The 22484-nt window shown below is 43.7% G+C and overlaps 1 pseudogene; it reads left to right on the top strand.

The window, feature by feature from the left end:
• The first annotated feature begins 4227 nt into the window (after positions 1-4227).
• Positions 4228-22484, top strand: LOC115075216 (annotated as a pseudogene).

Here is a 22484-nt window from a genome sequence, read left to right on the forward strand (position 1 = left end):
CATAAGAATACATAAGAAGCTAAACTATAATATGTGATGTATTGTTTTATTTTTTATGAATGAACAAAGTTAAAATCTAAAAAAGGGTCGATTTTAAAAGTCTTGCGCGTGCATCTCCATGTGCGGACTGGGACGAACTTTCCTATCTCACTACCTACTCTTCCAACCTTTTCCCCTCTCCTCCCTGACCCCTAATCCCTACCTATCTAGGGTATTTTTTGTTTGTTTTTATACTTGCTGCTCCTTGGAGTAGAAGTACCTTCTGCGTGCTGGCCGGCTTGCCAGCCGTTGCACTTCCTGCAGCCATTAGGACAGGGACTAATGGCTGCAGTCCTCGGTCAAGCCCCCGCCCTCCCCCCTCAAATCCCAGCCCGTTTCATTGGCCAGGCACTTCTGTGGCTTATCAGAGGTTTCGCCCGTGGCTAGGCCCTTTCTAAATTATTCTTGGCGCGGCAACATGTGTAACCGACTGGTATTTGCGCGTGGGGGGCCATTCGAAAATTCGGCATAAGGTCGGTAAGGGCTTATGTATGCAAAGCTTTAATGAGTGTATCATCTGGTTTTAAAAAAATAGCTTCAATAAAGCATTTCTTCTTCATACTACTAATCAGAAAAAAATGGAAAATAAATGTCTATTCCGTGAAATTTAATGTAGAAAAAGCACATTATCTTCTGTAGCTGCATGTAGGTCTTTATTTTCATAGGATTGCTTATTAAGAGGTATTACAGAATACATAATACAATACAAATAGAACTATTAAATTAGTATAATTACAGCTTTGGTTATAACAAACTCAATATTTCAAATACATTTAAAAATGCGTGTGCACAAATGATGCACATTAATCAAAATTGTACAAATAGAAGCTGACTAAGCTATTTTGAGATGGAGGAGGATTGAGCATTGGCTTTCAGTAAATAATGGTAGGCTTGATTGTATCTGAAGGTCACATTCTTTTTCAACAAAGGCTGAATCACCACAAAATTCATTTTGGGCCTTTAAGTCAATAGCTGAAGAAACCCACATATCAATGGTTACAAACACAGCTGATCAAATTACACTCCTCATGAGAAAAAATATTTGTCAAGGCCAGAGAAAAGAGGAAGATCCACCATAACGTCCTCCACTTCATCCATATAAAATGTCCTGAAGAATAAAAGCCTCTTTTAGGAACAGGCATAATGGGTCAGATCAAAGGTCCATCAAGCCCAGTATCCTGTTTCCAACAACGACCAAGCCAGGTCACAAATACCTGGCAGGATCCCAAGAGGTAGAGAGATTCCAAGAATAAGCAGTGGACTTCTGCAACTCTACCTTAATAATGGTTAATGGACCTTTCCTCCAGGAACTTGTCCAAACTTTCTTTAAATGCAACTACACTAATAGCTTTCACCACATCTTCTGGCAACGAATTCCAGAATTTAATTATATATTGAGTAAAAAAAATATTTTCTCTAATTAGTTTTAAATGTTTATCCAGAAACTGCATTGTGTGTCCCTTGGTCTTTGTACTTTTTGAAAGAGTAAACAACCGATTAACGTTTACTTGTTCCATTCCACTCATTATTTTATAGACCTCTATCATAATCTCCTCTCAGCCATCTCTTCTCCAAGCTGAAGAGTCCTAACCTCTTTAGCCTTTCTTCATAGGAGAATTGTTCCATTCTTTTTATCATTTTGGTTGCCCTTCTCTGTACCTTTTCTAATTCTTCTATATCTTTCTTAAGATGTGTTGACCAGAACTGCACACAATACTTAAGATGAAGTCGCATCTTGGAATGTTTACAGAGGCATTAGGATATTCTCTGTTTTACTCTCCATTCCTTTCCTAATAATCCCTAGCATTCTATTTACTTTTTTTGGCTGCTTCTGCACACGGAGCAGAACATTTCAACGTAGTTTCAACAATGGCACCTAGATCCTTTTCCTGAGTGGTGACTCCAATTGTGGAACCTCGCATTGTGTAGCTATAATTTGGGTTACTTAATATCACTTTGCACTTGTCCACATTAAATTTCATGCAACATTTGCATGCCCAGTCTCCCAGTTTTGCAATGTCCTCTTGCAATTTCTCACATTCCTCTTGCAATTTAACAACTTTGTATAATTTTTGTGTCTTCTGCAAATTTGATCACCTCACTTATTGTTCCCATTTCCAGGTCGTTTATAAATGTATTACAAAGCAGTGCTCCTAGACCAGATCTCTGGGGCACTCCCACTATTCACTTTTTTTTCCACTGGGAAAATGTATCATTAGCCCTGCTCTCTGTTTCTATCTTTTAAACAGTTGGCAATCTACAATAGGACACCGCCCCCCCCAATCCCATGACTTTTTAATTTTCTAAGAAATCTCTCATGAAGGGACTTTGTCAAATGCTTTCTGGAAATCAAGATACACTGCTTTGGACAACAATTTTGGCTGAGAAAGTGGTTTAGAAATAATTTTAAATAAAATAAAATACATCCTCAAAAATGTAGGCAAATTTCTGAGGCACGACTTCCCTTGGCTGAATTCTTGTTGGCTTTGTCCCAATAAACTAAGCTTACCTATATTTTCAGCAATTTTATTCTTTATGATAGTTTTCTACTATTTTTTCTGGCACAGATGTTACTCACTGGTCTGCAATTTCCTGGATCACCCTTTGATCCCTTTATAAAAATTGGCAATACATTCACAATCCTCCAGTCTTCAGGTGCCACAGATGATGTAATTGATAGTTTACAAATTTCCAATAGCAGGTCCCCAATGCCATTTTTTCAGTTCTTTCAGCACTCTGGGATGTATACTATCTGGTCCAGGTGATTTGCTACTCTTTAGGTTGTCAATTTGCCCTAGTACATTTTCCAGGTTCATTGAGATTTGTTTTTTCCTCTGAATCATTACCTTTGAATTTCATTTCTGACATGGGTATATCTCTTACATCTTCCTTACAGGTCTATCCAGTACCGAGCGGTAGGAAGAGCTGCGTTAGTGCCTGTGGCACCCGCGGTTGCCGCACGCACAGTGCAGCACACCTACCGCTCGATCCTGAACACTAATTTTATGTAATGTAAACCGCGTCTAAGAAGGGCCCGTGAAGCCTTAGGCCCGCGCAACCCATTTTACTGGATAGAGCGCCTATACAGTATCCTGGGTGCGCGGGCCTAACGCTTCACGCCACGCTGGTATCTGTCATTTCAAATGTCATTTGAAATGACAGATACCAGGAAGTCGGGACTGCCAATCCCCCCTCCCCTCCTCCCGAAGCAGGGCGCGAAAAGTAGCCTTGCTCCGGGAGGAGGGGAGAAGGGACTGGCATGTATAATGTAACTGGAATATATAAATATATAATATAACTGGAATGTATAAATACCTGTCACTTTCCGAATCCCCCAGGCCTGCGGTCATCCAAGCGGCGGCGGCAGGAGCCGGGGGGGGGGGGGGGGGGCGCACGTTGGTTTGAGGCGGCCGGGGGGCGGGTGGGGGCGTGTTCGATCTAGGCCGCGGGCGGGTGGGCGCCTGTTCATCCAGGCGGCGGCAGTGGGAGCCGGGGGGGGGGGGGGGGGGGGAGGGGGCGCATGTTGGTTTCAGGTGGCCGGCGGGTGGCGGGAGCCGGCGGGCGGGTGGGCGCGTGTTCGATCCAGGCCGCGGGCCGGGTCACACAGGCGTGCATTCATCCAGGCGGAGGGAGCCGGCGGGCCTCCGGCAGCCCCCGCCGGCAGTAAATGAATGCGCGCCTGTGCGACCCGTGCGATTTCGGCGCTCACGGCGTGACGTCACGACGCCCGACGTCACGGCATGTGACTGCCTTGAGCGCTGAAATCGCACGGGTCGCACAGGCGCGCATTCATTTACTGCCGCGGGGGCTGCCGGAGGCCGCTTTCGCCGCCGGCTCCCTCCGCCTGGATGAATGGCGCGCCTGTTCGACCCGTGCGATTTCGGCGCTCAAGGCAGTCACATGCCGTGACGTCATGCCGTGAGCGCCGAAATCGCACGGGTCGCACAGGCGCGCATTCATTTACTGCCGGCGGGGGCTGCCGGAGGCCGCTTTCGCCGCCGGCTCCCTCCGCCTGGATGAATGCGCGCCTGTGTGACCCGGCCCGCGGCCTGGATCGAACACGCGCCCACCTGCCCACACCGCCGCCTTCTTCTAACGCGCGCCCACCCGCCCGCGCCGCCGCTGCCTGGATGAACAGGCGCCTGAAACCAACGTCCGCCGCCGCCGCCGCCGCCTGGATGATCGCACGCTTGGGGGATTCGGAAAGTGACAGGTATTATACATTTTTTTGTTTTTTAACACTTTAAGCTGCAAATATATTTTATATGGATAGAGATTATACAAAAACCTTTTTGAGAGATTCAAGTGGAGTTCTCATTGGAGTATGGACTCTTATTGTTAAATACCTTCTGGGTTCGAGCGTGGCAGGCACACGTACTCTGTAACAGGTTTTTATGTGTCCCACAGCATTACATTTTCTCGATCATCTCTGTATCGTTTTTTTTTTTTTATTGTGTTTGAGTATGATTAAGTGCTTTTTTTTTTTTTGCTTCGGGAGGAGGGGAGAGGACTGGGGCTGCCACGGAGACCGGCACCCACGATCGCGGCGGGGGCAGGTGAGCGGGGGCTGGGGGAAAGCTTTGCCACCTACCCTTACCCCTGCCTCTACGCAGGGGTCAGGTAGGCGGTAAGTTTGCAGGTTAAACGCGCGACAAAACGGCAGGGAAAGATAGCGATAGTCGGGGCGCGGGTTACGGGATGCTAGGGAATAGCTAATTCGCTCGTTTGCATGCAATATCCATGCCGCGTGCGGAAGGGGTTGGCTGGGGATTTTAGGACGCGGTAGGAGTAGGTTATAGTGGATTCGGGATCGCAGGAAGGGATAACGCGGCCGGAAAGTGAGTAAAACGCGGCTTAGGAGCAGGGTAAACGCGGCCACACTTTACAGGATAGACCTGTTAGTGAATACCGAAGCAAAGAATTAATTTAGTCTCTCTGCTATGGCTTTGTTATCCCTAAGTACCCCATTTACCCCTTGATCATGTAATGGTCCAATTGACTCCCTCACAGGCTTTTTACCTCAAATGTACCTGAAAAGGTTTTTATGAATTTTTGCTTCCATGGCAAGCTTCTTTTAAAATTCTCTCTTTCCCTTTCTTATTAATTCTTTGCATTTATTTATTTATTTATTTATTGATTGATTGATTTAATTTTTATATACCGGGGCATGTAAATAACATCCGACTTATCAGTGCTTATGCCATTTCCTGTTTTCTTCATTCGGATTCCTTTACCATTTCTTGAAAGATGTTCTTTTAGATATTATAGCCTCTCTTACCTCACCTTTTAGCCTTCCTTCCATCTTTTCTAATGCATGAAATACATCTGTTGTGGGCATCCAAGGTGGTATTTTTAAACAACATCCATGCCTGAGCTAAACTCTTAAGCTTTGCAGTTGCTCCTTTCAGTTTTTTCCTAACCATTTTCCCTTATTTTATCACAGTCACCTTTTTGAAAGTTAAATGCTGTCATCGTAGATTTCTTTAATGGGCTCCCTCCAGTTATTAAGTCAAATTTGATCATGTTGTAATCACTATTGCCAAGCGGCTCCAACACAGTTACCTCTCGCACCAAATCCTGTGTTCCACTAAGGACTAGGGCTAAAACAGCTTCCCCACTTGTTGGTTCTTGTACAGCTGCTCCATGAAGCAGTCATTTATTTCATCTAGGAACTTTGCTTCTCTAGAATGCCCTGTTGTAATATTACTCCCAGGGGAATCCTGTGCAAAAAAAATGAAAATGAATTAATAAGAGAGTACTGCAGCTGACATTTTATTAGATAATTCTCAATGCCTTGCCTTCTATGTAAGAAAGCAGAAGTAAGAAAGTCTATTTAAGTCTGAATTGTAAGTGCAAAGTCAGGCTCTGTTACCTGACTTTTTCTTGGAGCGAGCCTCTGAGTAAAGGGAATTGATTTGACCGCTGTGAGATGGACTGTCTGATCTGAATCTTTTTACAGTCTTGTAGGGAAAACAGGGACCTTACAACGTAACTCAGTTACGTCAGTATTCTAGGGCCTGGTGTAATATGTGCAGTGTTGCCTTTTCATAGATAAGGTTGTTACTGTTTGGGTTGTTTTGGCATGGGAGATTTACTACACTGAATGGGAATTCCATTTTTGAGGGCCAAGCCTACACCCAACCATGCATTACAAAAGTCTAATTCCATAGGAGTTCCAAGTGCCTTTTTTTGCAGAACTTTCTGGTTGGCACCACAGCAGTGAATGTGAATGTAATATGCAGGTTGTAAGTGATATTTTTGTCACAGAAGATTGTACTTTTGAATGTTCTTTTTCATGTAAAATCTATTATAAATGCATAATTTAATTGTGTGTCTGTAAAGAGTGTAGAAGGGTGTGTGGTGGAGTGGTATGTGCAAGGCTGTAAGGTTTACCCTAGGGTACCTTATTCCCTTCCTTTGACTATGGGTTCTGGAGTGGGGAAGGGGGTGGGTGTCAGTTTTTAAAAATATAGATTGCTGGGAGGGAACTCGCTTTTTTTTTTTTTTTGGGCAGGCTAGGATAGACACTAAATGAATTGATGGGGGTGGGGACAGCACAGTAATTATTGACACAGAGCAACAAAAATGCTAGCATCGTTCCTGCTTATACCTTCTGGAATTGGCAGAGTCTGTGAGCAGTGCTTCCCTGGTGCGGCTTCTTCCTTCTCTACTGGCTTCCTTCTGTCACTGGAATTGTAGGGGGTCTAGCTGGTCTGACAAGACTACAGTGCCCTGTGCAGTTTCAACTACAGAGGAGAATTCAGCAGCAGCAGATAAGCAATGCTCTCTGATCCCCCTACTGGTGGGAGGACATCCTGCAGGCCAGGAAGGAAAAGAAAGGAAGATTGCAGTTGCACCTTAATTCTTTCTTATCCGGGCTTTTTTTGCAGTACACCTGCACTAAGCCATGGCACACCTGTTGAGAAATGCTGAACTAACAGATCCATTTTTTAAATTTCAATATTATTGTTTCATAAACTTGTAAAGATATCTTGTGATATGAATTTACAGTCACAGCAATGCAACCGAATGTTTATAGCACTTATTACGTAGCTATACTAATGAATTAAGGTATCCAGTTTATTAGTTTTAAGAGTTCAAACTGTGGATTCCAGCCAGAGCCTCAGCGAAATATGACTACGTTGGTAGCCAGAGTAAACTTTCTCATTATGTGATGTGAATGACACACCACACCTTTGAAACAGGATATTCTGCAGTCACATTATCCCCACTGACTTTCAGTATAACCTTGGATTAAGCCTGATTGAAAACATGGTGTTTGGCATAACCTGGCTTTCCCAATTAACCATTAAAAAAAAAAAAAAGTGCTAGGAAAATAATCTGCCAGAATTTTGAGGAAAACATGAAGGCACTGTAGAGAGCAGAATCCCTGGTCCATCACAGCTTTTACCTCTTTTTTGGTCAGACTGGTTTCTTGGGGCTGTTTTGCCAAAGTTTACTATTTCAGATACCTCAAAGGAATAAATTCATGATAACATCTGTACTGCAGCAAATTATTTAAGCAGTTACACTTGCCAGCTGTGTTTATGGTACATTTTTGTGCCATGGGTTAAGTTGTGAGCAGGCCAGTTGCTGGACAAAATGGCATCCCAGGCAAGGTTTGCTCTCAGCTCCCCTCTTGGACTCGCAGTGATGGTATGGCACCCCGATTGTTTGCCCATCATACTCACCCCTTGCTACAGCCTTGGTTGTAAGATGGAAGTCCTTTAGCATTTTGCCAACAGTCCTGGCATATCTTATTTCTTTCCGTTGTAGCCACTAGATTACTAATGAAGTCCAGTAAATGCAGAAGGACATTTTAAAATGTATTGATGTATGCTACCTATGGTCAAACAGATTGATTTGTTACCTGAATTGTAAAATTATTTCATCAGTTATATTATTACTCTAGATCAGGGTGGGCAAACTTTATCCCATAGGCAGAAATTGGCTCATGGGCACTTTTCTTCAGGCCCTTGGCAGCTCCATCTGTCCCAGCCCTGTGGCAGTTCCTCCTCCATGTGCCAACTCCTGCCCGCCTGCTGTCTTTCTGTCTCCATGGGATTCAATGTAATGCCACAGCCATTTGATAAAAGCATAAGTAGGACATATATATTTAAAGTTTAAAAAATTAATAATCTTAAAGCAAAATTGCAATATTGCAAATTGTACTTCACTTGGACATTATAATCTCTCCCAAATTGAGTCATTTAAGCCTTTTATCCATAGTACATCCTAAGCATGTTACAGCAGGCAATTAAAGTACTCCCAGTGGTGAATTATGCTTTATCATTTTAATGGAGTGTCTTACTCATGTAGTTATTGACGTGATTGATGTACATCGTGTCCCACCCTAAGCCCTTTCATGACATCATAAAATGCTATAGGTGACCATAAAGCCTGATGAGGTGTGCATACAGCAGCCAGATAATAAGCTCAGTTTTTCTGGAGGATTGCACCTGCTCCTAAGGAATTTCAAAATATGACTTGCAGCTCCGTGGAAATGTCTGTGCCTGTGTGTAACTAGCGAGAGTGCTGCTCTCAGAGCAAGAAATGCTCATGCTGAGCGTAACTTTGTGGGCCTGATTTAAACCCTTAAGGCTACTGTGCATCTCCTATACAGAAGGAAAAGCATGAATGGGCCTTTCCTAAGAGTGTTACGGGTGAACTGTGGAACATCCCATCCTAGTGCTGAGTCTAATCAGAGGAGCCATAGGCCTCAACATCCTAAAAACATTAGCAAAATCTGCCAGGATTGCCGATAAATCTGAGGGACAGAAGGCCAATTAAGCAGATATCATACAAGGCTTGGTTTTGGATGGAAGTTGGAGAAGAATCAGATTCTCATTGATTGGTAAATCTCAGGAGCCAGATCCCCCGTAAGTGCACAGACAGTAAAAGTCAAGCAAAAACTGACAAGTCTGTAAAGTCCAGGAAAGGAATTCATGTCAGTAAAAATGTCAGCCCTTGTTTTTGTTTGTTTTTTTTTGGGTGGGGGGGGGGGGGTTGCAGCGCACATGGTGAAGTCAGTGCCCGCTTTCCACAAAAATTATTGCATCGGTCCCAAAGCGAGTATCCCCTCCTCTGGAGTGGCTAACTAAGGGCACTACAGCATCATCATGTAACGCTCCTGCCTTTGTTGCCCATCCCTCTTCCAGCCTGCAGCAGCACCTTTACACTTCCTCCTTCAGCTTCAGGCACTCACTGTCTCCATTTGCTCTGTCCATGGTCAGTCAGTTTGCCATTGTCCTTCTCTGAAATCAGCCCCTGCCAGCTCACACAGAGGCCTGACAAGTAGGGCAGAGAATGACCCCCAACAGCACAGCAGCAAAAAAAGAGATTACTGATGATAAAACATAGCCTTCGCCTTGTCTTCTGTTCTTCTGCTGCTCTCACCCTGCCATAAGGTGATAATTAAGTTGCAGTTTCTACTTTTTTTTTGCTGGCTGTGATTTGTTCTCCTTCCAGCACCTAGAGCTGGTCTGTGATGGCATCAGAGTCCCCAGGGTGAGGACTGGAGAGAGGCTAAGCCAGCAGAGCCTGTTCTGAGGAGGGTGGGGCAGGGCCAGCAAGCATGGCACTCTAGCCAGAGAAAGGTCTCACTCTCTGGTAATCTCCTGCAGCACTCTAGCCAGAGGAAGTCTCATCCTCTTGCACTTTTCAGCTTCCAGATCAGCTTGGTAAGTAGGGGAGCCCGAAGGAAATTTAAGAGAACAGAGCAGTAGTTGCAGGGGGTTGCCTGAATTTGGGGAGGGGGGGCGCTATGGCCTCTGTGTCCCCCCTTTTGCTGCCTATGCCTCCAGCAGCATGCTGCATCCCAGGATCATGGCTGGACTTCCTGCAGTTCCTGAGCCCCTTTTATAGGACATGCCAGCTAGACTTCCTGTAACATGGGCAGGTGACATCACATCCTGCCTTGTATAAAGGAAGCTGAGAGCCAACTTCTAGTATCTTTGCAAGAGGTCTCCTATTCTTGCTGCAGTGCTAGTTCTTACAGTGTGGTCTTGGTTTCATCCTTGCATCGCTCTTTGTTTCTCGGTGTGCCTACCCTGCTTGTTCTAGCCTTATATTCTCCTATCTGTCCTCTTGTGTTTCTCCCCTTGGCCTGATTTCTCATTGCCTTGACCTCAGCTTCGACCTTGACTTCACTTTGCTCTCTGCCTGCCTTGACCTCAGCCCAGTCACTGACTTGGCTTGTTCCTGTCCGGCCTAGAAAGTTCTGCCAGCTGCCAGAACCTGTGAGCTCAACCTAAAGGGGAGGTGGCTGATCAGGCAGAAGATATCATCTTGTGGTGTATCAGCTGCCACCTATTAAGACATATCTTGAGCTTACACAAGATAGGCAGTACCAACTTAACAGTGGCTCAAGGGCTCACTACCCTCACTTTGTCACACTGAGCCAGAGAAATAAAGCCAGACACCCCAAAGGTTGGAAATATATTGCCTTATAGAGAATATTAATGAAGCACCAGTATTACATATTGATAACTGCTGGGTTTTGTTGACTGATTGGATATTTTTCTGATGTCATATGCAGGACACACCCATCAGCCCTGAGGCTTTTGTATTGGGTCAGAACTGTTTTGTGATTACAAAACATCCAGAATGTGCCTTTAGCAAAGCTTAATTTGTGGGGGAAGGGCCTGGAATGCAGCTGTGCTGCTTCTTTTCAGGCTTAAGAAGCAGAGCTGAAGGGGTGTTCGGTTCCAGCCCCTCTCTTTCAGGTGACCTGCGGAGAAGAGGAGAGGTGAGGGTGAACCTGGAGCAGAAAGCAGTCGCTCTATTGCATCACCCAGCCCCTTCCCTCCTCTTGATCCCTCCCACCCCTCTTCTACATGGAGCAGGAGGAGAACAGTTGCTACTTAAGCAAATGCTGCAGAGCAAAAAGCAGAGACAAAACGGGGTTGGATTAACGCAAGTTTGAAACTTAGGAGCAATAAAGTCAGTCGTCAAGGCCACACACACACCGCTCAACAGTTCCACTTCCTTTTTGTCTACAAATTAAGCCCTACTTTTTAGATTTGAGAATACATTACCATAATATTTCATGGGGACAGTCCACTGGAAAACCCTTCCTCTCACCTCTACTCAATGAACTGCTAGCTCACTGCAGGTAATGACTGTCCCACATTTGTTCATCACTAACATTAAATCTGCTGCATGGCCACCTATAAGTGTTGATCAGGCTCTCAGACTTATTGAAAAAAAAAAAAAAAGAGAAGTCTCTGAAAGGCTCCATTAGAATCCATGGAGAGAGAGAGTGTGTGTGTGTGTGTGTACATGCGCGGGGGAGGAGGAGCAGTACAGAAATCATATGCACAGGGCAGCAAAACAAGTAATACCAGCCATGCACAAACCAACTGGCCGATACAGAAAAACATGCACAGGCCACTCTCCTGGGCGCGCGATTCAGGAGGGTGGCCTATGCAAATTAGGGCCCGCGGTAAAAGGAGGCACTAGGGACACTAGCGCGTCCCTAGCGCCTCCTTTTTGACAGGAGCGGCGGCTGTCAGCGTTTGACAGCCGACGCTCAATTTTTCCGGTGTTGGTTCTCAAACTCACTGACAGCCACGGGTTCGAAAACGGATGCCAGCAAAATTGAGCGTCCGTCTTCTGACCCGCGGCCCATGGGCTGATTTTTTATTTATTTATTTATTTAATTTTTACTTTTTTTTTTTTTTTTTAACTTTTGGGGCCTCCAACTTAATATCGCTATGATATTAAGTCAGAGGATGTACAGAAAAGCAGTTTTTTCTGCTTTTCTATACACTTCCCCGGTGCCGGCTGAAATTAATGCCTACCTTTCTGAAAGTAAAATGTGCGGCTTGGCTGCACATTTTACTTTCTGTATCGCGCGGGAATAACTAATAGGGCCATCAACATGTATTTGCATGTTGCGGGTGCTATTATTTTCGGGGGGGTTGGACGCACTTTACCCCTTACTGAATAAGGGGTAAAGCTAGTACAGTGCGCTACACTGTATTGTATCGGCCTGCAAGTGCTTTGCTCCTTTCATTCACACAGTTTCTTCCTCTAAAGACTCCAATTAATGTAAAAAAAACCCCAACAAATTGTCCCGATTCTACTACTTACAAATTTTTGCATTCTTGGAGTTTATATGATAGTGATGTGGAGCTCTTTATTTCAGTTCAGTTCATTTGTTTTCAGCCCATTTTCCAACAATTTCATTTTTGGGTCGATTTTTTTTTTTTTCTGATTTTCAAGTTATTCGTTTCAGAAAATATTGGTTGCTATTCACACCATTAGCAAAAATGAATAATACAGAATTTTGGGGTTGAGCAGATTTTCAGTTCAAATGACCTAAAACAAACTGAAAATTGACTCACTCACATCAGTTTCACCATTTGGATTATCTGAATGTACTTCCCTATTATGTAGCCTTGAAGGAAATACCATTAGCTATTTTCTCATGTAAAACTGGATTTTCTAAATCAAATGTCTTTTTACAGAACAGAATACTTTACTATTAATAACTCAAAAAAAATTGTATATGATTTAAGAAATTACATTCCTTATTGGTGGTGTGTACAATTTGTTAGCCTTTCATAGATGTTTTATTGCAAAGGAAACTAAACAAATAATCTCAGTAAGGACAATTTTTAAAGGAATATTGCTGGGGTACCTAAGTAGTAATCACATAAATTCCACAGGCTGGAGATTTACCCTCTCTTTAGCTGCTAAACTAGCCTTCAAATTCCACAAGGCTGCTAGATTTAGCTATATAGAGAGAGAAAGATGAAATAAAATAGCTTCTGGCCTGAAGTCAAGTTAAATCTGTCCCCCTGCCAGGGCGTGCTTGCAGTGACAATCAGGAGCGCATTCTCTCTCTCTCACACACGCACTCTCTCTCTCACACTCTCTCTCTCTCATACACAAATCCCCAAACACGCCGGACACACCCAGAGGAAAGAGCAGGAAATTCTGCTCGCTATAGTTGGAATTCTCACCGTCATCACAATCTCAAGAAAACTAAGCTAAAGGTTATTTTCATGCCCAAATACCTCCACCCAGGCAAACGTGGGCTAGGAAATCACCGACACTCCCATGAGAGAGCGAGAGAAGAGAAGCTATAGGGCGGTAACTGAGCACTGGGCGGCGACTGTTCAGGGCTGCGTTTATGTTCCAGGGTGACTCGGCATTCTCCGGACACCAGTTCTGCTGTCGGGAACAGGGCTGCAGCAAGGGAAGGCGAAGAAGGAAAGCGAAAAAATGGCACTGAAGGTGCATGTGGAATACTGGTAAGTGCCACCCTGCTGCAGGCTGGGCTGCCTTTTACCGGGCTAGCGTTAAGGCGAGGGGAGCCTCTTCTTTTCAAAGGCTCGTGCGTGTACACCGGGTACCGCTGTCTGCTTCCGTGTGGCTGGGATCCAAATGGAAGCTGTAAACCATAGGCTGAGGAGGATCCCTTCTGGGCTTTTTGACTGAGATTATAAACCTGCACGGAGGAGGATTAGTGCCCTGCTGCCACCACCCGTGCCCACCACTTCTTTTCAGACTTCAGAGGCAGAGCAGCCAGGGGTGTCCTGCAGCTTCAGTCCCTCCCCTTCAAGCAGGCTGCAAGAGGAGAGAGAGCGCAGAGAAAAGCCACTCTACTCCCAAATCTGGTCCCCTTCCCTCTTCTTCAGGGGGAAACGGGTAGAGCACAAAACAGACACAAAAAGAGGTTGCATTAGCACAGGTTTGCAGCTTGTGTGCAATAACCTCAGTCGTCGAGGCTTCATCTCTGGCCTCGATAACACTACAGCTCAAAAGTTTCAGACTTGTGCTCAAGCGATCCCCTTTTGTGTCTGTTACCCAGGGCTTAATTTTTGCCTGAACCATCAAGAATGGTGATCTGCCACCTTTTTTTCTGGCAGTAAATCAGATCAGACTACCCCGCAAATATAGAACAGAACTGATGGAGTAAATGGGTTTCAGCTTCTTGCAGAAACGGAGCACAGCCCGTGTTTACCCTGGAGATGAGGGCAGTCACATGGCCTTGACTTTTGTGCAATTTCCTGGCACAATTGAAAAAGAGAGGATGGGAGGGGTGAAGTGAATGCCTGTCAACCTCACTCTTTCTGCTGCTGGGTGTGTTTGCATATATACCTTATGGGGCCGATGCAGTACAGTGTGCTCAGCCGAGCGCACTGTATAACCCACACTTGGGTGCGCGTTGTATAGGCATCAGGTAATCCCTTTATGCAGTAAGGGGGCTAGCGCCTCCACAATGCGCGTCCAATGCAGAGTGAAACTAATAGCGCTTATCACATGCAGATGAATGTGAATGAGGCTGTTAGCTACTCACTCTGCATGCAAAAAAAAAATGTGCTTCTAAGATGCACATTTTTTGCGTGCAGTAATTAACGCCTGCCCGGAGCAGATGTTAATTGCTGAGCACTCCTAAAAGTAGTACAGAAAAGCAGAAAAAATTGCTTTTCTCTACAAAAAACAATAAAAGAAAAGTTAAAAAAAAAAGAAAAAGCGCCAGCAGTCTGGTGCAGGAAATGGATTCTCAGTTGACAAGCATCCGTTTCCTGAACCCCTGGCTGTGCAGCGTTTAGACAAACCGACACCGATAAATTCAGTGTCGGTTTTCCTAACTGACGGACGGCCGACATTCGCGGGCTTCCGTTATCAAGGAGGAGCTAGAAGCACGCAAGCAACCGAGGCACCTCCTTGGTAATGCGACCCCCTAATTTAAATATTGCATGGGGCATGTTAAGAACATGGGCACTGACTGTTCAGCGCCTGCTTTCAGCGCACAGTTATTGCATCGGCCCCTATATGTGAGAGAGAAAGTGTGTATGTGAGAACTCACATCCGCCCCGGACCTGGCCCCATTCACTTCCCTAACCCCAAAGTCTGTCAACAAAGTAAACCCTGGATATGATGATGCAATGACCATTGCCAAGACACGAGGGCTAAACCTACAACTAAAAAAAAATGTCTGTACATCATCAGCGTTGGAGGAGTCTTATGTTGGTCCAATAAAAGGAATCACAGCTTGCAAAGGAACCGGCCTTCTTCAGGACCAATACGGCTCTACTGCTAAAGGAAACACAGGTGCAAATGTTTGATGGATAGAGAGCTCAGCTCCTCGTGAGCTGCAGGCAGCCTGGTTTTTCAAGCTGTTCATCATGAATATTTATCAACTGTAATCTGATTCCCGAACCCAAACCATTCACATATTGTGATTATCCTGAAATGCAAAGCTGCTGTGGTAGCTTTCTAGGAGCCCAGCTGCAAAGACCTGGGTATCCTACAGCACTGGGAATCCTCCTCTCTGTGCTGCTGTGAACAAGCCGTGCAGCGTCTGCCCATAGGAACTCGGGCTACGCTACTTGGTGGCAACTTGAGACATTCTTTTCCACCACTCGGCACCCCGTCCCATCGTATTGTCACATACGAAAAGGCGGAGCTTTTCAAGAAGGACAGCATAGAATGAAAAGGTAGAGGATTACTTCAGAATACAGATGATTTGGTCTGTAATTTAGGTGCAGAGAGGCTCTAATGTTCAAATCTGGTCTGAGAGGTACGAGTATTTTATTAAGAAATGATTTTAGCCTCTGAGATGAGCAGAAAGACTGCCTCCGATCTGCTAATGAAGGGTCTCAGTTATAGGTGAATTTTAGAAGCCCTGTGCGCGCCAAACATGGCAGATACATGCGCAAGCTGGACCGGCGCGTCCCAAGTGGATTTTAAAAGCCACCCGAGGACGCTTGTATCTCCCACTGTGTGCACAAGAAAAAGTTTCCGGAAAGGGGCGGAGCATGGACATGGTCTGGGCGGAGCATAGGCATGTCAGGGCCTGGCCCAGGAATGTGCGCATAAATACTTGCGCGTCCGGGCACGCTCCAGGGTCCCCTGCTACGTACGTTTACTTTTGCTGTGGTTGGCATGTAACTTTTAAAACAAAAAAATTTAGGGTTTTAAGGGTCGGGGCTAACGGGGAGAGGGAGGCTATTAAATTAGGGGGTTTGCAAATCCTGTCCCCAAACTGGGAATGAACTGGGAAAATGGTAAAGAGCATCGGCATGCGCCCCTTGTGGTAGATGCAGGATTTGAGTGCACATGTACGCGCTTCCAGCCTATTTCCTAACATGCGCGCATATACGCTTGTAGGTTATGGGTGCGTCTCTGGTGGCGGGTCAATGAACGCGCACAATTGCACTTGCCTGTTTAAAAGTTACCATCCCTGAGTCCCATCCACCCACTCCATGTCCTATTTTGTTAGATGGGCTCTTAGAGGGCCAATACTTTACTAATTAGTGTCTATTTTTAACTCGAGCCTCTTATTTGTTTGTCTGTCTTGACTAGATAGAAAGGTCCAGTAAACAGAGACTGTCTTGTGTATTTCTGTACAGTGCTATGTGTGTCTTGTAGCACTATAGAAGTAATCATAGTAGAATTCATCAAACAAATTGTATAACTTGTAACTTAAGCGTCTGTTTGTCTATGTAACTTATTAAGGTAAACATACACCTGCATGTCCTCTGAAAAATCAGTAAACAACAGCTAACAAATCAGAGGTCTTAAGGCAATACTTAATGCCACACTATTAATTTATTTTCAACAATCTGTTTAACACCAGTCTTTTACAAAAATGTTTTATAGCATCCAATGGACCACTCCTCTATATTATCTATACCCATTAACTTCCATAACTAAAAATATTCTCTTATCATACTCAGTCTTGCTTTACCCTCCAATCACTACAACTGTACCATATATGTATCTCTCACACACAGTCATTCATCCATGTATAAAACCATATTCATATTAAAACTTTCATTGCACAAGTATAATGGCTTTTTCAGGGACAGGGTGAAATGAGGCTCTAGTTGGACCGAGATAACAAGAACATTTGATGACAGTATTGTGTTGCTTGAGGGATAGAAGAGAGAAAATTCTCATTGCAAAAACAGTATTATTTTGTTTGGAAGGAAAATAATACACAGCGTGTCATAAGCATATTGAAAACATTACCATTATACTTGAGTGTAATAAGCATATTAAAGAGTAATCATCATACTTGTGTGTCATAAGCATATTGAGAGCATTATCATTATCACTACTTGTGGCGTCACTGCAGGGCTATATATACCGTAATTTATTTATTTATTTATTTATTTATTTAAAGAATTTTTATATACCGGGGCACGTAAGTAACATCACCTCGGTTCACAGTGTAACATAACATAGCAACAAGCTTTACAATGAGTATAAATATGAGTAATGTCAGCTTGCTCCATCTACTGGCAGGGGAGCATAAACCCAATGGGCCTGAGTCCATCTGTCCACACTAAGGAAAACGAAATGAATAGGTAATTAATTTCTCCATTAAATCATCAAACACTATTTGCATGCCTCTGCAAGACCCTCATTGAGCAGTAAAGTAATACTTTCACCTGCTATCGGCTTCACCCATTGCTAATTCAAGATTCGATGCTGTCTGCTACCAGTGCTCCCTTATGGTACAAAATTCACTTAAAGCGCTTTACAGCAAATAGAATAGCAGCATAAAAATGAGGGTCATATTCCCAGACAGCAAGCAATTGGTCATCAGCCCCAGAGAGCTTTCAGAGAATACAGGATAACCCATTTTGGGGATCTACGTACTAAGTAACTTTCAAAGCAGTGCGCAGGCGCACATTGGCGAGTGTGCTTCAGTGTGCACCCAGGGACAGGGCAGTTTTGTAACTTGCATGCACATATGCATGTATATTATAAAATAGCCTGCGCATGCGCACATGTGCGCCTAATTTTAAGTGGTTCATGCCGTCTAGGGCATGTAAATCCCATTTCTACCGCACAAGTCAAGGTATTTTAAAACCAACACACGTCCACGCCATTCTCAGTTTCACCAGTTCATCCACCAGTTTGCCCAGTTAAGAGCTAGGTCCTCCAAACCCTCCTGGTTTAATAGCCTGCACTAGCCCAGACTCTTTAAACTCCTCCAAAACAGCTGTTTGTTTCTACAACATACACCTCCTCCATATCAGAAGTAAACTTACGTGGCAGTGGATCTGGGAGTGCACTGGGTGCGTAAGTATTTACACGTACATCTCTTGGCCATGCCCTGAAATGCCCACACCCAGACCACACCCTTTTTGAGACTGAGTGAGCTATGCGTGCATCTGGGCAGCCCAACTGGCACATGCCTGATTTTGGAGTGTGCCAGACTTTTAAAATCTACCTCTAAGCATTTTCCCTATAGATGCAAATGGAAAAACTCTGTAACACATCTGATCCTTGAAATCAGAACTCTGCTGAGGAGCTTACTGTCAGGCCGATACAGTACAGTGCGCTCCGATGGAGTGCACTGTTAACCTGCCCTTGGACGCGCGTTTTCCCTTACCCCTTATTCAGTAAGGGGCGGAAAACGTGCGTCCAACCCGTGGCACCTAATAGCGCCCTCAACATGCAAATGCATGTTGATGGCCCTATTAGGTATGCCTGCGCGATACAGAAAGTAAAATGTGCAGCCAAGCCGCACATTTTACTTTAAGAAATTAGCGCCTACCCAAAGGTAGGCGCTAGTTTCTGCTGGCACCGGGAAAGTGCACAGAAAAGCAGTAAACACTGCTTTTCTGTGCACCCTCTGACTTAATATCATGGCGATATTAAGTCGGAGGTCCCGAAGGGTAAAAAAAAGTTGAAAAAAATTTTTAAATGGGCCGGCGGCTGTCGGATCGAAAACCGGACGCTCAAGTTTGCTGGTGTCCGGTTTCCGAGCCCGTGACTGTCAGCGGGTCGAGAACCGACGCCGGCAAAATTGAGCGTCGGCTGTCAAACCCGCTGACAGCCGCCGCTCCGGGCTAAAAGGAGGCGCTAGGGACGCGCTAGTGTCCTTAGCGCCTCCTTTTGCCTGTTTCTACCGCACCACCTAATTTAAATACAGACTCGCGCGCACAGGCGAGTGGGCGTTTAGTCAGCCTCTCCACGTGGACTTTACTGAATCTGCCCGTGTGTGATTTAAGCATCTGCTTCATAAAGGCTCTTCTCCTCCTATTTATTCTCTGTAAAGGAGATTAATCAGATCCTTATTATTTTCACTGAAAAGTCTCCAAATTGTTTAAAGTTATGTTTTAATGGGCTTCACTGTGACGTGCAATTAAGTCTATATCATGCTTGAAAGCCTCAATGCAGCGTAAACCAGATTAATAAACTTTTATTGGTAATTCAATTGTCAGTTGAAAAGAAGCAAAACGTTGCCCTTTTCATTTGTATTTAATTCTTGAGTTGATGAAAGCTCTTCATGTTTCATCCCTCTCACTGCTGGGGTGCTGCAGTGCTAATCAGGTTAGGTATGATAACCACTTGGTAAAAGAAAAAGATTGCTGGTCATGTAGCCAGAGGTTCTGGTGGCAAATTAGCTATAGTACAGGCCCATTTACAAAGCTGCAATAATGTGCTTTAAAAATGAATTGTGCATTATCGGTAATGTGCACAGCTGTCTTACCAGCAATGTAGCAAACCTCAGCTGTGTTGCATGCAAATGAATGCAAATCAACTTATGAATATTGAAATGGTTTAATGTGGATCCTGATAACCTCACAATCCATGGTAAGCCATGAAAAATTAATTACACCTCAAAAGGTGTAGTAGTTAACTTTCGCCAAGACCACCAGCCAGGGGCAGATTGGCCTGTTGGGGGATCGGGCATCCCCCGGTGGGCCGGTCGCACTAGTCACGTGGTCTGCCGAGCACGGGCCGTGACAGAGCCGCGCTCGGCAGACCACGTGGTTTCTCCTGGGCCGGCCTGGGCAGCGAATCCCCGGGCCGGTCTTCATCGGGAATCTGCTGATGCTCCTGGGACCTCACACCAGGATCTTTAAAGGAGCAGCAAGCCCCAGATTACAACCCCTTTTTTGACACTCAAAAACCCCCCCCCCCCCCCAAAGCCCTAAACTCCAGAAAAGCACCCCTGGTGCTAATTTTAGTTTGGACGTTTGGGTCCATAATAGGAGATAAATGATTCCCAGTTGCTTCTACCCCACCGAGCCCTAATTCAAAATGGTACTTCTGTTCTATTTTTTTGCAAATATGACGCTGATAATGGGAAGTTTCTCGGTCTTTGTTAGTTGACAGTTTTCTTACATGAATTAAATCAGTACGATTGTGCTGTATGCTCATCTCCTTAAGGAGGAAGAGGAGAATGTGTCCTGCTGTGTGCCTGGCATCTGGGATATCTCCTTGGCAGTGTGGACAGAATAACTGGGCAGGCTGGATGGGCCATTTGCTCTTTTTCTGTTATTATTTACTATGTTTGCACAGCTAAATAAAAGCATAGAAATAGCACACCAGAACTTATTTGAGTAATTGTCATTCTAAGCAAAAACCAAAACTCAGCATGTCTTTTTTTTTTGGTTTGCAGTGGTGGATGAGGTTATGAAAGCCGTTATCAGGAACTCGCTAATGAAATAAAGCAGCATGTTCCTGATGCGGTGATTTCTGGGGAAAAGGGCAGAAAAGGTAAGGAAAAAAATTCAAATTATCATAGTATCTAGAATAGAAAAAATTACAGGACTTTATTCCTATTGTATTCTGATCCATTGCAGATCAAAGAACCTATAATAAATGATGATGTCACTTAGTGCATGACTAAGCAGCAGTGACATCACAAATCAAACAATTCTAAAATGGAATTATCTAGTGCTGACCAGAAATTTGTCATATGATTAAGTAAACACTATAGATACAGAGATTAACAGTACACTTCAATAATTCATGTTCAGTTGGGTATGCTATCATTTAAAATCAATATTAAAAAATGTAACAAATTGTTTTTCATTTGTGTTCCTTCTAATATGACACAAAAAAAATCTAAAACGTTTTGTTTCATTTTAGCACATGCTAATCTCAGGTAGCTCGTTCTAAGTCAATTCAACATACACCAAATTGAATTAATGTGTGCTAACAGCATAGTGTATGCTAAATTGAAAAATGAAATGAAATAATAAAATGAAAATAAAAGTAATAAAACACCAGAAAATGAAATGAACATTTATTCACTGCATATCCTTAATTTCCATTACTCTACATTTTGTGCTTCAAAGTAAGCCTGAGTACAAACTACCTACCTTGCTGAATATTTGTCAGACAAAAATGTAGATTTTTATAATATCATTTCAAATATGCTATATTTTATTTCTATTACAGGAAGCTTTGAAGTCAAGATAAATGAGAAGATAATATTTTCTAAACTTGAGTGTGGTGGTTTCCCTTATTCAGAAGATGTAAGTGTGAAGCTTTATTCCCAACATTGGACATTAAACTCATCCAAATAAGTATGAATCTTAAGTAACATATAGTAACAGAATAAGAGTGCCAGATAATTCATTTTCTGTAGTACGATATTACATTATCTATAATTCAGAATATTAGACAAGTTGCAGATAATACCTTTCTGTTGAATTACCTTGAAATATCTGTGGTTAGATTTTATGATTCAGACTCCCCATTGCCTGGATACTGATGTTGGGAGTATAACTCTTGAAAGCTAGTCACAGATGCAATAGATTGAATAAAGAGATATTGCCTGCAATTTGTTTGCTAACCTTTAATTCTATTATTTAAATGGAGTAACAAAGCAACCACATTACTGGGCTTGAGAGCAGGAAAAGTACAGCTGGCCCATTCAGCCTGCAAGTGATTCTAGTCCTGTCTGCAAGGACCACATCCCAGCTGCATGACCGCTTATACAGTATAATATTAACCCCTTATCCAGGATAGTTTATCATCTTCCTCATTTGCTTTGTAATCATTTTAAGCAGATAAGCCCAAAAGAGCAGCAGCCTAACAGTAAATACCCTTCCCCCCCCCTCCCTTCCCAAATCTATCCAGGAAAGCACGGTGGCAAGCAGTCCTGTTACCAATATTACTTGTGAGTTATTATGGTATAACAAAGATTTACATAGAAATGGAAATGTGTGTATTATTGACTGTTGAAGTTTCTACATTAAGATTTTAAATAAATATGCAGAGAAAATATTCTGGCTCCTTGTGGAGACTTGTACAAAATGAAGATCTTGCTTGTGCATCGTTCTAGGAAAACGTTAGTTTGCAATGAGGACCTAAGAAGGCAATGATAAAAAGCCAACCCAAAACTCATCTTGTGATCCTAATGGAATAAAACCTGGGATTTGTCTTAATTTTAGATTGTGGAAGCAATTAAGAAAATGAAGGCTGGAGATCCTGCTGAGAAGATTCTTAGGAAGAAAAGCCAGTGCTTGGTTCAGTAACCAGCCACAGAAATTTTACATCTAGACATGACTGCTGACTAGATTCCAGACTGAGAAACGGTCCTTTTCATGACTGAGCTTGTCAAAAATTGGACAAAATCATGACAAAAAACAGGAACCTGTTCTCTGGGAATATAGAATGCAAATGTATTTCTTGCTGAACATATAGAAAAATATAAAATTATCCCTATATATGCA

The sequence above is a fragment of the Rhinatrema bivittatum genome, chromosome 13 (genome assembly GCF_901001135.1).
Source record: "Rhinatrema bivittatum chromosome 13, aRhiBiv1.1, whole genome shotgun sequence".
NCBI classification, from domain to species: Eukaryota; Metazoa; Chordata; class Amphibia; order Gymnophiona; family Rhinatrematidae; genus Rhinatrema; species Rhinatrema bivittatum.